At 46.4% G+C, this 18,000-nt stretch overlaps 1 protein-coding gene across 1 annotated transcript in view; it reads left to right on the top strand.

Annotated features, from left to right (window-relative positions):
- Positions 1-536: 536 nt before the first annotated feature.
- Positions 537-18,000, top strand: part of WIPF3 (WAS/WASL interacting protein family member 3) — a 79,387-nt gene continuing 61,923 nt past the window's right edge. Inside the window, exon 1 of the mRNA XM_049641643.1 lies at positions 537-831. The gene's annotated coding sequence lies outside the window, so the exon portion shown is untranslated. The remainder of the gene's footprint in view (positions 832-18,000) is intronic.

Consider the following 18,000-nt stretch of genomic DNA (forward strand, 5'->3'; position numbering starts at 1 on the left):
GGCCACACCAAATTCTTGGGGCTCAAACTTATTTCGGTTTTCAAACACAGTCGGCCTTCGCTTCCCTTGCTGCACCAGGGACAATCTACCTCCCCCGGCCACTCTTCCACCTGGCTAATTCATGCTTATCTTTGTTAGCTGATGTGTCCTAGACCTCGCCTCCTGAAGAAGCTTTCCCTGACTCCCTCCCCCCCCCCCTCAAGTCTGGATCAGGTGCCCCCTCTACGACCACACGCTCTTGGTTCTGGATCGTAGCTGCCCATTACTTTCTTTGTGGACCGTGAACTCCGAGAGGGCAAAAGGCGATTTTGTTCTCCCTTTTGTCACCACAGCTTATGCCGCCTCCCGGAGCATAAGAAGGGTTCCAACTATCTTGCGGTACACTGATGAAGCAGTGGCGTGTTCCCAGAGTGGCGGTGCCTTAGGCCCCCTCTCTCTGCAGCTCTGACTCCGGACGCGGACCGGGAGTGGCGCACCCGTGTCGCTGGGACCCGCCCCCGGGCTCCGGAGCCGCCCCGCCCGCCCGGCCGCGTCCCCGCGAGCTGGGCGGAGGCGGCTGGGGCAGGAGCCCGCGGAGCAGGTGGGGCAACGGCCCCGCCTCCGCGTCCCGGCAGCACCAGAGCCGGCGGCGGCGAGGAAGCCGGGCGCACCGAGCGCAGCACCGAACGCAGCGTGGTCGCGGGGGCGGCGCCTGGAGCACGGCCTCTGCTGGACTGAGCCCCGAGCCAGGAGGCGGCGGCGGCGGCGGCGGCGGGGACGTCGGCCGGGGCTCGACTCCTGTCCGGCCCCCGGAACGGCTAGCGGCAGGTGGCGGTCCGCGCGCGTGTGCAGGTCCGTGCCTGGAGGGAGAGGGGGGACGCGCTGTCGCCGCGGCCGCTCGGGCCGGTCCCGGCGCGGAGTGGCCCGCGGCGCGGACAGGGGTGCCGCGCGCTCGCCGGTGTCCGGGGATCCCCGCCCCCCACTCTGCCCGTCGCGCCGCGCCTCCGGGGCCGGGCCGTAAAGGGACCGCGGAGGGAACGAGGTCACCGCGGGGTTGCCTGGTGACTTCCCCCCGACCCGACTGTCCGGTGAGCGGCCCCTGGCGCCCAGGCCGCCTGGCCTGGTCCTCGCCCAGCTCTCCCTTGCTCTCTTCCCCGCTTCCCCCCCAGAACAAAAGGCTGGGGTCTCGCTGAGGAGGGGTCAGTCGCAGGAAGAGCTGACGCGTAGTAAAGAGCTAGGACATTGCAGGGCTGGAGGTGGCTTTGGGGGTACAGAAGCAGCCCCCAACGAGGAAGCCAGTCCGGAGATGTGAAATGACTTGTCCAGGGTCACAAAGCTGGTGCTTAGTGACCCGGCTGGGGCCAGACAAGCGAGTCTCGGGACTCCCCTCCCAGCGCTCATCTCCAGGCTCCTGAGGTCGGTAGTCTGTGCTCTGGCGATTTAGATCTGGCCACACATGGGCTTTGGAGTCCTTTGAAGGAGTCAGAGAAGGTGGTAGAGCCTGTCCCCTCCCCCCCCCCCAAGAGGCGCGAGAGGAGCAGGGCTGCAGGAGAGGGCACTTGGGAAGGGGCTGTGAGGAACGAGCCCTGCCCCCGTGGGCAGGCGGGCACAGGCTCGCAGGAACAGTGCCTTCCGAGCGCCGCGTGCCAGCCGCGTGGGTGTGCCTGTGGCAGGAGCCCGAGCCGCGTGGGGACCGAGTGCACGCTGCTCCCTGGAAAGAAGTTCTGCTGGGAGAGGCCCGGGGGAGCTGTTCCCGGCTGGCCGGGCTGCCCAGATAGCATCCCTGACATTCAGGATGTTGTTGTGTTTTGTGAAGGCAGTATTTGGAAGCAAAGTTACTCTGTAGCAGGAAGTTGGACTGTCACTTTGCCTCCCCGAGACAGCCTGGGGTCATTGGCTGCAAAATGAGGGCCTTGTTCTGCATGGACTGAGCGATTGAGAAAGTTCATTCCCCATCCCTTATTTCCAAAATCTTTTATCTCTTCAGGAGAAGGATTGGAAGTCTATTCTTATGGTCAGCCACAGGATATCACTGGGACCCCGGCCTACCCTGGGTTGGGTTGTTTGGGTTTGTTTGTGGTTTTTTTGGTAACTTCAGGCAAAGCTAATCATGGCAGTGCAGGAGCATCGCCCGTATTAGGAGCAGGGTTGCCTTTGGGCCTTGCAATGACCTGGACAGCACATGAGGGGGGCTTCTTGGGTGTTGGAAATGCTCTCTACCTTGCCTTAGTACCGATTCCACGGTGTAGACATATAGATGTTTATAAAGTCATTCCCTTGAGATTTGTGCGCTTGGCTGGTGTATGTGTTACCTTGATAAAAAAAAAAAAAGTAAATAAAAATTTAATGCTAAAAATCCACTCACTGTGGTAGCACACAGATTAGTGCAGTTTTCCAGCCAGTGCATTTTAGAGACACATTTCAAAACCACAAAAACCGAATCAGAAAAGAAAAAAAAAAAAAAAAGGACAGGGGAACGAACGAAAGTGTAGAAAAAACGGGAAATCAATTATACGCCGCAGAGACCTTCACCACATCACCCCGTATGAGTCAGTTCTTTAAGGGGGGGAGAGATTGTTATTCTGCCAATTTTACAGATGAGCAAATAAAGTCACACACATTTAAAACGCCTTAAATGCCTTACTCGGGGGAGCCAGGGTTAAGACCCTGGGTACACAGACTTCAAATTCTGTACGTATGATGAGAAACAGGCAACTTTTGGCCACCTGAAGCAGGAAAAAGAGACTGGAAGGCTGGCTTCCTGCCCTGCCCCCTTTTTGTTCCTTTCCAGGAGTCTCTGTTGTTTTCATATAATTGTGCGTGTGAGATTGTGTCACAGGCTGAAGTTAGCCAGCAGCAGAAGGGATGGAAGAAGCGTGTGTGTCTAAGAACATACAGTTTTAGAAACAGGAGAAAGCCAGCTGGCCTAGCCTGCCAACGCTCTTTTAGGGGATGTATTGTTCAGAAACCATAAAGAACAGGTTGCGATTTTGCAGTTACTCAAACACACACACACACACACACACACGCACACACGCACACACACACACACACACACACACACTAAATAATATAATCTAGAAAAGTTACGAGAAACCAAAATGTAGTGAACTCTAGAGAACACATAGAGTTTTCACCAGGGAGGAACAGTCAACTTTCCCACATCCTAGAATTTATAAAGATATGTTTGTTACCGCTTGAGTAAAAACAAAAACAGAAAAACCACACACTCTACAAGAATAACTCGGCAGATGAAGAAGAGTTGTTTTCTAGCCAACGTGTTATAAATAGACGTCAAATTTGGTGCAGAAATATTTGAAACCTGAAGGTACAGTAACATCACGTCCAGAGAGAAATCTTATCCTCATGTGTGGTCTTCTAGCGATTTGATATTTCTACCTAAAATTCAGAACTTAAAGAAGTAGAAACGTGTTTGTTTTACCAGCCAGTTTCATACTGAAAAGTTGGGAGGTTGGTCTTATTCTTGGAAGTACAAAGTTTTGGGTTAGAGCACATGGGTTATGTGGAGCGACCAACGAGGTATCTCTAGGTGAATCTGCTTAGCCGAGTGCCATCAAGCATGATTATGCATCACAAAGTTATCTTTAGGAGAGTTTTGCCTTGTCACAGTAGTGTTCCTGCCATCTGGCTGCTGGAATATTTAGAAAGGAATCGTAATGTTTGACTGACTTTGCTGATAGTATGACAAAACAAACTTTGAGAGGGAACTATTAAATATGAGTTAGGATCGGTGAGAGAATGATTGGTGACTTCTCATGTAGTCACTGTGACAGAAGTGAAGAGACGTACTGTTCCCTGCTGATGCCCAGCAGGTACAGCACGTATGTTTTCTTACCGGCTTCAGCCAATAACACACTTGAAACTCCCCTTTTGCAATTCTTAAAAAATTTTTTAATGTTTTTCTTTAGTTTTGAAGGAGAGAGAGACAGAGCATGAGCGGGGGAGGAGCAGAGAGGGAGGGAGACACAGAATTCGAAGCAGGCTCCAGGCTCTAAGCTGTCAGCACAGAGCCCAATGCAGGGTTCGAACTCACGAACTGTGGGATCATGACCTGAGCCGAAGTCGGACGCCCAACCGACTGAGCCACCCAGGTGCCCCAGCCCCCCCTTTTGCAATTCTAGTTGGGTCTTTCCTTAGACCTGTTCAAGTGGGAACCTGACCCAGTGTGCAGCAAGGGAATCGTGTAGTTAACTGCTGTGGTTAAGTGCCAATGAGATAAAGTGAAGCAGAGCAAACATGGGAAAAATGCCAGGCGGACGATATGTGGAGCAGGTACTGTGTGGACGATTTTCAAGTGCACCTGGAAGGGACGTTCATCGTGTATTGGTGATGTATCCCAATGAGACACTGAATCTGAGATGGTGACATCCAGGAAAGAGTGCTTACGGAATGTAAGCTCCTAGGGAGTAGCTACGAGGAAGCGGCAGCCAGCCTCAGTTCTTGAGCTTATGAGGACATGTGTCCATAAGAGTGTGTGTGTGTGTGTGTGTGTGTGTGTGTGTGTGTGACAAAGCAGGATTCCTGGGGTGCTGTCCACTGTGCCTTGGGAGCTAAAAGCTAACAGGTGCTCCACACTTACTATGTGCCAGGCTAGGCTAAGACCTTTCTATGTATGAAATCATCACAATAGCCCTATAAAGGAGCTGGTTCTTCTTACTTTCATTATCAGTTGTGACAGAGAGACCAAGGGCTAATCTGCTCTTAGAATAATCATGTCACACCCTGCTCTCAGCAGTCGGCTATCAGCCCATTCATAACCCCAAGACACCCTCTACCTCCCTGACTCTCCCTTTTTGCAACTGAGCTCCTGAAGGGCAGGTACTTGTCTGCTTCGTCTCTGTTCCCAGCACCTGCACCATCATGGCGTATGATGAGTACTGCATGAACAAGAAAGTGAATGGATGAAAACCCTTATGTTCTAAGATCATAAGCCAATTATTTTTGGATTATCTGTCCTTTTGACTTTTACTGTCTCACTCTCCTCAGTTGATATGGATCGTCAGGCATGACTTTATGGACAAGATGTATAATAGATAGCTCCTGTAAAGCTGTAGGATGGTAGGGGTCCCTGGGTGGCTCAGTCGGTTAAGTGTCCGACTTCGGCTCAGGTCCTGATCTCGCAGTTCACGGGTTCGAGCCCCAAGTTGGGCTCTGTGCTGACAGCTCAGAGCCTGGAGGTTGCTTCAGATTCTATGTCTCTCTCTCTCTCTGTCTCTCTCTCTGACCCTCTCCTGCTCATGCTTTGTCTCTCTTCCTCTCAAAAATAAGTAAAAGTTATTTTTTAAAAAGCTGAAGGATGGGAAACTCAGCCTACAAAATCAGAAGGCCTCTGCTTCTTTTAGAAATTCAATATTATTATTTCTTTTTTGTAGAAATTGTATAACTCAGAATACCTGGGTCTGAATCTTGTGTTCATTCACTTGTTTGTTATATGATCTTGGACAAATAACTTTGCTATGCCTCGGTTTCCTCATCTGTCAAATGGGCCTGATAATAGTAGTTATTTCATATTTAGAGTACATAAGATAGGTTCAGCGCTTAGAATGGTACCTCATTCATAGCAGTGGTCAATAAATTAGCTATTGTTATTATCATCTGATGCTTTTAAAAGTTGTCTGCCTTGGGGCGCCTGGGTGGCTTGGTCGGTTAAGCGTCCGACTTCGGCTCAGGTCATGTTCTCACGGTCCGTGAGTTCGAGCCCCGCGTCGGGCTCTGTGCTGACAGCTCAGAGCCTGGAGCCTGTTTCGGATTGTGTCTCCCTCTCTCTCTGACCCTCCCCCGTTCATGCTCTGTCTCTGTCTGTCTCAAAAATAAATAAACGTTAAAAAAAATAATAAAAAAAAAAAAAGTTGTCTGCCTTAAATATTCCCCATTCCATAAACATTTGAGGAGCTTACAAAAATAGATAATAAACAGAAAATTAATAGAGCATGAAACCAGGGTAAAGAAAACACAGATTGGAAAGCAAGATAAAATCAGAGGTAACTTAGAGAATAAGCCTGTTTCATAAGATGCAGGTAGTTTCTAGAGATGAGTCTACTATGAAGTCTAGTATGGTTTCTGGAGAGAAGGTTACAAATTTGTCAGAGCTTCCCAGTGGCCAGAACACAGAGGAAAGAAAACACAAATAGTTACTTGATCCCCAGTGACCATGAGATTAAAAACAGATCAGTTGCACAGCTTTTCCTGGTCCCGAAACCTGGGATAACTTTCTCCTGGTGGGTCTTCAAAGCAGTCGTTGCTGCCGTAGGGACCTAAGTGTTCAACATAGTCCCTACTGTGAACACAGTGGAAGTTTTGTGGTAGAAGGGCAATAATAAGTGTTTCCTAGAATGTTATCGACTATAGTTCTGGAGACCTAATCCCGGAGCACAGCCCAGTAAAAGCTCTTCTGTGAAGGACCAGCAAGCTGTGGTTTGGGGACGTGCTATTTTCTTAGCTATGTTTACTGAGGGCCTAGGAGAGTAGAAAGATTCTTTCTTCCAAAGATTGTCATTCTTTGGGAGAGTCAGGTGAACAACCCCATCTTTAAGAACATTCATTTTGACTGAAGCCATTTAAATATGCCAGATCAGTTGACTTCATCCAGAAGGGTGTTTCATGCACATATGCTCATTAATAGAGTATGTATTCATGAATTTTCTTAACGCGGATAGTCCCATAATCTCTGTTTAGCTGCACATTTTATCACAGTGTTTGGAAAAAGAAACATCCAGTGCTTTGTACTACCTCTTAAACCCCTTAACGCTATCAGTACTTCTTGGTAGTAAGAATAAATACTTTGGTTTTAAATTTTTTTAGTAATCGAAATAATGGTCATGTCTTTTTAGTCTGACTATACGCTATATGCTGATATAATCTAATATGCCTAACAGTCAATATATATATTAGTCCAAATATGACCTGTATCCATTAGGATTGCATTCAGTCGCCAAGCCAACCAAACAAAACAAAAACAACACACGCATAAGAATCTGACTTAAACAGATATGTTTATTTGTCTTGTGGAAATAGACTCCCAGGAAAGGCAGTCCAGAGCTGATGGAAGAGCTCAGACAATGCTTTCAGAGAGTCTGTCTCTTTCCATCTTCCTGCTTCACCCTCCTTAGCCTATAGGACCTCATCTTACATCTGGCTGCTTCATGGTCACAAGACGGCTGCTGTGTCTCTGGGCTTACGTCTGTAGTACAGTCAGGAAGAAGAGGAAGTCGTAAATATCTGAAGAGTGAGAGCCCTTCTAGTGCGAAGGTGTTACCTCTTTATTCAGAAAGTGATGCCCTCCCCAGCTGCTCCCACCTACATCTCGTTGACCAGGATGATGTCACAAGGTTGCTCAAAATATAGGGAAGTCTGAGAAATCAAATATTTTTAGCTGAGTAAATTGCAACCCCTACCCCCACCCCCCATACACAAATTAGGGGGTTCGCTATGAGGAAGAAGAGGGAATGGTTATTGAGTAGACAGCAGTACAGCCACCTGACTTGCTGCCTTTACTAGCCGTGCCCTTGACTTAATTAGAAATTACAGAAGACAACTCAGTAGTTTAAAGTGTTACACGTTTGCAGATCTTCATACAATTAGCACGCGAGAATGAAGCATACCCAACTGCCTTATGTAAAGATTCCTGAATCGCTCTCACCCATCCCGATTCTTTTCTAAGTTTTGGATCTAAATTTCCATGTGCTGAAAGCACTTCATATGCTTCAAAGTAAACCCACTTCTCCCTGCCCATCTACCCCTGGTGCCCCCATCCACACACTTTCTCCCATCTTCCTTATTTAACCCTAGATTGTCTTGGCAAGGAGTACTGGGGTTATCCTGGGCTGATTCTTCTCCCCCATCTGAACATGCAAGCTAATATCCTCCTTGCCTGGATCCCATTACCATGATGCTAATTCAGATAATGTCCATCCTTGCTCGTATGGATCCCCAAATTGTTCCACCTGTTTGCTGCTTCTCCCTATAATTCACGTTCCTCACGTGGCCCCAGGGTGCTGTCTTTGAAACACAAGTATTTTTTTAAAAAAATTTTTTTTTTCAACGTATTTTATTTATTTTTGGGACAGAGAGAGACAGAGCATGAACGGGGGAGGGGCAGAGAGAGAGGGAGACACAGAATCGGAAACAGGCTCCAGGCTCCGAGCCATCAGCCCAGAGCCTGACGCGGGGCTCGAACTCACGGACCGAGAGATCGTGACCTGGCTGAAGTCGGACGCTTAACCGACTGCGCCACCCAGGCGCCCCGAAACACAAGTATTTTAACATCTTTCCTGTCTTTAAAAGCCTACAAAATGAAGTTCAAATTCCTTGACAACCTGGCTCTGTGAGCGCTATGCTGGCTGTGACTGGTTTCCACACACTCCATACGTGTGCGCGTGGCAAAGCTTTGCTCATACCCTTCTCACTCCCTTCCACCACACAAGGCCTGCTTCAGGGTTTTCTTATGCTTTTTACTTGTCATTACCCAGGGGAGCAGTTAATTCAAAGCACTTTATATTTCTATTAATATTTTTTTTTACCCTGGGGGCGCCTGGGTGGCTCAGTCGGTTGAGCGGCCGACTTCAGCTCGGGTCATGATCTCGCGGTCCGTGAGTTCGAGCCCCGCGTCGGGCTCTGGGCTGACCGCTCAGAGTCTGCAGCCTGTTTCAGATTCTGTGTCTCCCTCTCTCTCTGACCCTCCCCCATTCATGCTCTGTCTCAAGGATAAATAAACGTTAAAAAAATTTTTTTTTAATATTTTTTTACCCTGGATTCTGTTTTCCCTGATATTAATCATGCTGCACCAGTTTTTTCAATAACAGCCTTATTGGATTGTAATTCACATACCATAAAATTCACGCTTCTCAGATGTGCAATTCAGTGGTTTTTGGAGTATTCAGAGTCACACAACCATCACTGTCATCTAATCTCAGAACATCTTCATCACCCCAAAAAGAGACCCATTAGCAGTCACTCCTCATATTCCATCTCCTCAGCCCTGACAACACCCATCTACTTTTTACTTCTATGGATTTACCTATTCTGGATACTTCAAACAAGCGGGACCGTACGGTTTGTGCCCTTTTGCGACTGGCTTCTTTCACTCCGTGTAATGATTTCTGGGCTCATCCAAGCCAACGCATGGATCAGTCTTTCATTCATTTTTATTGCCGAATAAGATTTCATCCCCTGGCCATTTTGTTTATCCACTCGTGGGGCGATGGACATTCGCATTGTTTCTACATTTTGGTTCCGATGAACCACATCACTAGAAATATTCACGTATAGGTCTTTGTGTGGGCATAAGTGTTCATTTCTCTTGGGTAGATAGCCTGGGAGTAGAGTTGGTGGGTCTTATGATAACTGTTGGACATCACAAGAAACTTTCAAACTTTTCTGTGCCATTTTACATTCCCCGCCCCAGCAACGTACAGTTAGCTCTGCCTACGGTAGGAGGAAGTCTCTGCAGAGAACCTGGCACCCGAGCATGTTTTAGAGAATCAGTAGTCATTTTCCAGGTGGCAGAGGCTGTCATATGCAGCCTGACTAGCATGGGCAAAGACACAGAGGTATAAAGAAAAGGTACATAAGAAAACGTCCCGGGTGTGGTGTGGGTAAAGTATAGGATGCGTAGAAAAGAGTGGAGGATGAGATCTAGAACTTGCCTCCGTATTAAGGAGCTGTGAAAGGCGGTGTGTTAAATCGGGGAGTGATGCCCTGTGGTCTGAGAGGCGTGGCCTCTAATCACTTGGCTGTCACTGAACTGTGCTTGCTGCCACGGGAAGGGATCTCCCTGGCGAGAGATGAGGTGGCTCCTGGAAGCAGACTGTTTGACGTTCTAGCAGAGCTTCAGGCAGGATGTGAGACTAGAGGTGCCGGAATCTGCTGGGCCCTTCTCTGGCCCAAGCTGGAACAGTAGGAATAAGGTGAAAATACTTAAAGTCTCAAAAGTGACCCTTAAAAAGAAAGGATTTGTCTCTCAAAAGTTTAGGAGGACTCACCATCCTAAGTGAAAAGTTACCACCTTAGCCTTAGAAAGTAAAAAGCACCCTCCTTATAAAATCTAACATCATCAAATATGTTAATTAAAGAGGTGGTAATTTATTTTGCAAAATGACTCATTATTTTATAACACTGATTACGGGCTTCCATTGAATAACAAACTCCTTTTGTATAATTAAAGCATACCTCGATTTTCCAAAATTAGAGATGCCATTTTTCAGAAGGATAGCTGTTGTATAAAATGAGACTTACTTATAAATGTGTGATTAATATCATGTATTTTTTTTTTCAACGTTTATTTATTTTTGGGACAGAGAGAGACAGAGCATGAACGGGGGAGGGGCAGAGAGAGAGGGAGACACAGAATCGGAAACAGGCTCCAGGCTCCGAGCCATCAGCCCAGAGCCTGACGCGGGGCTCGAACTCACGGACCGTGAGATCGTGACCTGGCTGAAGTCGGACGCTTAACCGACTGCGCCACCCAGGCGCCCCAATATCATGTATTTTTAATAAGCTTTGTTCTTCTTTTAGCTCATTCAAAGGCAGCAAAAAAAAAAAAGACAGGAAATCAATATTTTCTGCTTTCACCCTTAGGAACCTCACACACAACGATTTTTATGGCATTTAGCTATAATTTAAATACCTGAGTCAATGATAAATATTATCAATATCTCCATTTTTCCCTTCGCCAAATACTGTTCAGATATTATAATGAATTCAGTGAATGATCTGGGAACAAATTTGCGTTTCCCTAAGAGTCTTCTAAAAGGAAACCAATTTGTGAGCTCATTGTAGGTGTGACTTACTAGGTTTCATATTAGATTGTGGTTAAAGTATGTCCTCATTGTGGAACTCACATAGACAAGTCTGCATTAATCCTTTAAGCATTTCAGCAGATAATTACAATATCCGATGAGGGCCAAGCAGATTCAGCCCCAGGAGCTATTGTCATCAGGGCTGGTGTTTCTCAGGTGTTAAAAGTCCTCCAGATCCCAGAAGTGAGAGGTGAGTGGGCACTCAGCTTAGTTTCCCTCTCACTTTTGTGCGTCAATTCCAAGTCCGGTATGCCATTTTCATGGATCCAGACTGCAGAAATTAAATGAGTCTATAGAAAGCCTTTCAGTAAAGGCTCTTCCAATGGTGTGGGACAGAGAGTTTCATCATGCTAGATATTCTGCAACAGAGCTTTTCAAACTTTCGCGGGCACAAAAATCACTTGTTGATAAGATACTCCCAAGGATTCTAATTCAGTAGGTCTGGGGCGGACACTGTGCCTTTCTTACATGTTTTCCACATTCTAGAGCCGCTCAAACTGTGGTGCCCAGGCCAGCAGGGTTGGTCTCACCGGGGAGCTAGTTAGAATTACAGAATATCAGGCCCCACCCAGATGACTGAATCAGAATCTACATTTTTACAAGATCCAAGATCCGATGCAGGGGCTCGAACCTCATGAACTGTGAGATCATAACCTGAGCCGAAGTTGGACACTTAACCAACTGGGTTACCCAGGTGCCCTGTATTTTCAAGTGACTTAAGTTAGCATGGTGCTTAAGAGCATGGACTTTGGAGCCAGGCACCCCAAGTTTGAATGCCAGCTTCCCCACTAATTTCCTGTGTGACTTTGGATAGTTTTCTTAACCTTTCTGTGCCTCCGTTTCCTCCTCCGAAGAATGAGGATAATAGTATCTGTCTGACTGGGCTGATATGGTGCTTAAATATACAAATATTCAAATATACCAAAAGCCCTAAGAACAGGATCAGATACATAGTAAGGGTTATGCTACGTCAGAGCTAACTTCTTTTACTATTACCTAGAACTCAAATGTTCAAGGATTTTTCTATGTGGTTTATATTTTGCCCCCCCCCACGTCCCCCGCTTCCCTGCTTACTTAGGCCAACATGCCCCAACTCCCCCCAAAAGGCTAAATACCTCCAGGACTTGTATACCATTAAGGAGAGTGAGGATATCAACTTTCATTCGGCCAGAAGAGGACAGTGTTAAGTGGGAGAGGTGGCGTATGGGACAGGTGGGAAGTCCCAGGAGAGGGCTATGCCCATTTACTCATCCAACAATGAGGAAGTGACAGCAGAAAGTGAGCACTCATAGATGATTTTCACCATCACCTGGAGAAAAGGGTGTTTTTTTTTTTTTCTTTATCCTTTTCCTTACAGCTTTGGCAGCTTTGCCACATGCTTTTCGAGAAAATGTCTTATTTGTGCCTTATGTGCTCATGGGCTTGTGGGTTATGATTTCCTGGCCGCAGGGCACCTTTGATAAATAAATGACTGATCTGTAGGGTGGCGGGACCCGGCTGAGACCATAATGCAAGCAATGGCTTGTCCCATGGGGCTCATTCACCTTTATTAGTTCAGAGGTAAGAAATCTCTGTTCTTCTGAACCCCCAATTCATAGGCAAAGAAACAAAGAGACTCAGTGGAACAGTGACAAAACATAAAAAGTTATGAGTACACAGAGAACCTTATTTTCAGATTCCTATTGAAATGTATTTTAAGAACCAGCGAAAGAAGCTTTTGTCAAATAGTGGCAATAATCCTTCTTCCTTATGTTTTTAAAATAGGCACACATTCTGTTTGTGAGCAACTGTAAACTACCCTTGGGGGGAGAAAAGTGAGTGTATCGTTTTGACAAAAGCAGCTAGCGTGTAAAATCCCTTACTGTAAGTGATTTCTCCCTGAAAAAGCTCAGTTGGTGTACATATATATGTAACTTTTTATATTAATGACATAAGCAAGCCCAGTCCACATCTCTTTCTGAATCCGGTGGGGCAGGAAGGGGAACAGAGGGGTAGGAAGGAGGGTTTACCACCTACCCACCCACCCACCCCCCCCCCCGACTCCCGCTAGCTCCTGGTAAAGGGATTGTACTGTGGCGGTCTGTGGATCCTGTGGGACCTGCAGATGTGTTCTCTTGGCCCAGTGATTTTTAAAAGTGCTTTCTGAATTAGTTAACCACATTTCAAAACTGGATTTCACACAAAAATCTGGATTTGGGGCCTTTGAGCGCAAACTGGGAGGATGTGGCCCATACTGGTCTTGCGTTCCCACTGAATATCAGTCAGCCAGAGCTCAACGGGGGCCTCCACCTCCAGACCCGGACCGTCACTCCCGGGAGCCAGGTTCCCACACACCTTGCCCATCCACTGTTTCCTCACCTCTGAATCAGTGGTCACAAGTCGGCTCCCTGCGCAAGGGATGCTGGGAAAAGGAGCTCCTGGCTTCTGGCTGAGGGAGGCAGGACTCCTGGGAGAAATTCCTCACGCATAGGAAAAGTGTCCAAGAGGTGATGGATGGCCACAACAAGACAGATGTCCACCTGCACCCGAGAGAAGAGACACTTGCAGAATGGTGTTGTGTCATTTCAGCCCCTCTGTGGTTCCAGCCTTTCCTTCTTCTCCACCACGCCTACAGCGGCCCCCAGACTGCTCACGTTCTCCCACTTCTGTATCTCTGCCTCTGTGCCCACAGCCCTCCTGGAGCCACCTCTGCACCTGCGGAAACACGCAATAGCTTCTACCAAAACGTGTACCTATTGACGCCCCCACCCCCGGCTCTGAATTAAAGGTGACATTCCTCGGCACTCCCCAGCCCTCACGTACCCTACTCCACCTTTTATTGTAGTTCTTGGTGGCGAAGGAGGTGGTGATAGTGTGATGATGAGAAGTACAGTTTCCAGTTACGCGTCTGCTGTGTGTCACGGCCTCCCTGATGTTCTTCAGGTACCGTCTTTTAGTCCTGATAACGAACTAAGAGTTAAGCATTAGAATTGTTTCACAGATCAAAAAAATGAGACACCCCCCCCCCCCCCCCCCACCGAGGCTAAGTGACTTGGCCAGGGGCCACACAGCTGGGAAAAGCAGAGGCATGAGTAGGGCCCGGTCTGTCCGACTCTCAGAGCCGCACGTTCCCCTGTGCTCAGGGGTCTCATGTGGACGTGGCATCAGTCGTTGCCTGGACACCCTCTAACGCTCGCTGCTTGAACATCTAACCCGCATCCCAACGCTATTTTCTAGAGTTATTTTGTGAGTTGGGAGGAAATATCAAGGCCTTTGAGAATCCGGCTTTTTTTTTTTTTTTTTTTTTTTACCCTAGACACTTTTTAATACATTACAGAGCAAAATAACAGTTTTAAATGTGTCGGGAGAGCACAAAGCTTCAAAGAGCTCATGGGAACAGCCTGTGACTTCCTGGAGCTCTGCATTCTTCACTGTCAGATTTTAACAACTACTTTTCTAGATAATTACTTAATTATTTTATCTGTCAGGAAAAAGCCTTCACAGCCATCAAGTACCGCATGTAAAAATACCCTTTAATCCTCAAGTTTGAAAAAAATCACGCCGGCGATTTCAGCGAGCCGGAAGCCCCGTGGCACCTACTTACGCTCAGATCTCTCAGGATAAAGCTAACGGACGGCAAGCGGTGTTCAGATTCAGGGAGAGCAAGTGGGAGAATTATACTTCCCTGTATCCGGTCCTTTCCACTTGAGGGTCTCAGAAATATTTAAAAACCTTTGCTAACTGGAAACAGAGAAGTCCTATGACCTGAATTATGCCAAGTTACTGAAACAAAGAAATGAGGTCTTGGATCCCAGAGGCCAGAGCGTTAACTCATCTCTGAAATTCACCAGAAACGAAGTAATGTGTCTGAGTCAAAATCCAGTTCTCCACCATAGGAAATGCCAGCGTCCCCCACAGAGTCGTTGAGGGCATTAAACAGAACAGTGTATTATAAGTACCTACTACGGTGCTGAGCACATACAGGGGGCTCAAAAAGTTACAGCCAATCCTTATTACTCGCAGATTCCATAGTTTGCTAACCAACCCCAAAGTCAGTATTCACAGGCACTTCCGTGGTTGTTCAAGGACACGCACAGAGTAGGGGAAAATCTTGAGTCGCCCCGTGCACGGATGTCTGTTCCCAGCTGAGGTTGAACGAGGCAGCCCTCTGTATTCTTGTTTCAGCTGTCCTACTGTAAACAGACGTTCTTTCCACATTCTGTGTAGTGCCATGTTTTTCAAATTTTTGTGCTTATTGCTGGTGAGTCTGTCTTTTTTTTAAAATTTTTAATGTTTATTTTTGAGAGAGAGAGAGAGAGAGATGGGGAAGGGGCAGAGAGAGAGAGGGAGACACGGAATCCAAAGCAGGCTCCAGGCTCCGAGTTGTCAGCACAGAGCCTGATGTGGGGCTCGAACTCACAAGCTGTGAGATCATGACCTGAGCTGAAGTTGGACGCTTAACCAACTGAGTGTCCGGGTGCCCCTGGTCTGCTGTTTTAAATGTCCCCTCTGGCATATAATGCTGAAGTGCTGTCTAGTGTCCTTGAGCACAAAAAGGCTGTGATGTACCTTATGGGGAAAATGTGTGTTAGATAACCTTCATTCAGGCACGAGTTATAATGCTGTTGGCATGAGTTCAAGTTAATGTACCAACAATATATATTAAATTAGGTGTCTCTAAGCAGAAACACTCATAAAACAAGATTACATATTAATGAATTGACAAAAATCTTGTGACTGGATGTCCAGAGGGGTCCAATCCTATGTTTCTGCTAAGAGCAGAGGTTCAGTATTTGCTAACTCAGTGCTTATGGCAACTTCAAGAATATAACTACCACAAATAATGGGAACTGGCTATATTCTATTAGGTTCCTATGTTAGGTAGCTTAAAAATTAATGGCTATAATAGATTAACTCCAAACCCTCCATGACTTAACACAGTAGAAGTCCATTTTTCATTTATGTAAAATCCAGTCAAGTGTTTGGCACATGGCCTTAAAGAGGGGAGTCAGGAACCCAGATTCCTTATATCTTGTGGCTGTGCCCACACATAGGACCTTTGCTTGCAGCCAGTGGATGGAGGAAGAGAGGAAAGCTGTGGGTAGAAGGTCTTTATGAGCCAGCTACAAGTGGAGCCCATCACATCTGCCTTCGTTCTCTTGGCCACAGCTCAGTCACATGGTGACATCTAACTTCAGAGGAGGCTGGAAAATATAATCTAGCTTCGTGCCGATCGGTTACATGAATAGTTTTGCCACAGTTCTCCTTAATTATTTCCTATGGTCATTTTTCCTTAGATAAACGACAAAACCTTTATGTAAGTGACATTGAAGCTCCTTTTTTTAAATGTTTGTTTGTTTGTTTAGAGGGAGAGAGACATAGAGAGTGAACAGGGGAGGGTCAGAGAGAGAAAGAGAGAAGCCACACTGTCAGCACAGAGCACACCACAGGGCTCGAACCCACACGCTGTGAGATCATGACCTGAGCCGAAACCAAGAGTTGGACGCTTAGCCAACTGACCACCCAGGCGCCCCGACACTTAAGTTTCTGAAGTTGCTTTTCTAATCCCTTTTCAGTTCTTCACCAAAGGAAGCAGGTCTTTCTCCTCTCATCTGTTCTGCTTAAGAGATGTAAGCCTCACATAATGAGACCTCTAGATTTTCTCTTGCTCTAGAATAGTTCAGCCAAGTCTTTAATCCCTACTGTCAATTTCGGAATGAAATTATTTTGCCACTGAATTAAGGATCATAATAAAAACGTATACCCAGGGCCTTTTATGAAAGAAATTGTTAAAATACAAATCACTGATCATTCATATTTGCTCCAGCTAAACTGTGGGCTCACATCCAACTTGCTTTAGCATTCAGCCAGTAAAATGCCAGCTTCATCTGACTCTCCATTATTGTCTAGTGACAATTGACATTTTATTGTGTAATAAAATGACATGGCCACTACCTGGAAGGAGTACCAATGACCACCTGGGGTCTCTGCCCAATTTTAGTATAGTTTTACTCTCTGGACTTGGATGAGTATTTTTTTTTTTTTCAGTCTTTCTGTTCTTGTTTTACTGTCAAGGGAAGAAACGGTGACACATAAATTACCAGGCGTGAGTAACTTCCAGGGGAATACTTTATATGACAATTGCGGTCTCCTACGGTGACCAGCTCACGCATCTCTTTGGAACTCTCACAAAAACTATCAAGGGTTCTTGCCACATGAAAATTGAACTTACATGTATAGCCTACACCATGTTAAATTTTGCACAGTTTTAAGGGATTCTTTTTTTTTTAAGTTTATTTATTTCGAGAGAAAGAGAAAGAGAGAGAGCACAAGCAGGGGAGGGACAGAGACAGAGGGAGAGAAAGAGAATCTCAGGCAGGCTCCACACTGTCTGCACAGAGCCCGACTCAGAACCAAACCCGTGAACCGTGAAATTGTGATCTGAGCCAAAATCAAGAGTCAGGTGCCCAACTGACTGAGCCACCCAAATGCCCTTTAGGGGATTCTTAACCCTGCTGAAAACAGGCTAGTACCATATGATCCAGCAATTCCACTCCTAAGTATATGCCCAAAAGAATTGAAAGCAGAGTCTCGAGGAGATATTTGCACACCAGTGTTCACAGCAGTATTCACAGCACCCGTAAGGTGTAAACAACCCCAGTATCTATCAACAGATGAATGAGTAGACAAAATGCGTACACATACAATTAAGGAAAGACATTCTGACACGTGCTTCAACACGAATGAAGCTTGAAGACGTTAAATGAAATAAGCCAGATACAAAAGGACAAATATTGTATTTGAAGTACCTAGAATAACCAAATGCACAGTAATATGCAGTAGGATAGAAGCTACCAGGGACTAGGGGGGAGTTATTACTTAGGGTGTACTGTTTGGGACGATGAAAAATTCTGGGAATGATAGTGGTGTTGATTTCACAACATTGTGAATGCACGTGATGCCACTGAACTGTATACTTTAAAATTACAAAAATGACCAATTTTACACTGTATGCCATTTACCACAATAGAAAAAAAAAATCATGCTGAGAAGAGGCCGGATTTAGAGCCTGGGAAGCCTGGGTTCCAATCCCAGGTCTGCCAGTTGATAGCTATGTGGGACTTCGGGCAGGCTATTTGATAGCTTTGAATGTCATTTTTCTTACCGATAAAACTGGGACTACACTACTCACCTCAGAGGCTTGTGGAAATTCATGTGATTAGCT

The sequence above is a fragment of the Panthera uncia genome, chromosome A2 (assembly GCF_023721935.1).
Source record: "Panthera uncia isolate 11264 chromosome A2, Puncia_PCG_1.0, whole genome shotgun sequence".
Classification (NCBI taxonomy): Eukaryota; Metazoa; Chordata; class Mammalia; order Carnivora; family Felidae; genus Panthera; species Panthera uncia.